The sequence below is a fragment of the Nanorana parkeri genome, unplaced genomic scaffold (genome assembly GCF_000935625.1).
Source record: "Nanorana parkeri isolate BGI_ZX_2015 unplaced genomic scaffold, ASM93562v1 scaffold221, whole genome shotgun sequence".
NCBI lineage: Eukaryota > Metazoa > Chordata > Amphibia > Anura > Dicroglossidae > Nanorana > Nanorana parkeri.
In genome coordinates, this window is record NW_017306489.1 from 185,002 (window position 1) to 185,282 (window position 281).

Sequence of the window (281 nt, forward strand, 5' to 3'; positions counted from 1 at the left end):
ACCTATAAGTGATGTATCTCTGTAATAAAAAGATATATGTAATCTCCATGATTTGTTTGTGAAAAAATTCCAATAAAAAAGTTTTATAAAAACAACAAAAAAGTACACCACAGAGACTTTTTTGTTGTTTTTATAAAACTTTTTTATTGGAATTTTTTCACAAACAAATCATGGAGATTACATATATCTTTTTATTACAGAGATACATCACTTATAGGTTCCTAAACGAGACACTTAATTAATATCTATCTACTTTGATCACATAGGACAGTGGTCCCCAA

General features: G+C 26.7%; 1 protein-coding gene across 1 annotated transcript in view; it reads right to left on the reverse strand.

The window, feature by feature from the left end:
• The window catches only part of RYR1 (ryanodine receptor 1), a 178,615-nt gene that overhangs the window by 112,852 nt on the left and 65,482 nt on the right, over positions 1-281 (reverse strand). The gene's annotated exons all lie outside the window — the stretch shown is intronic.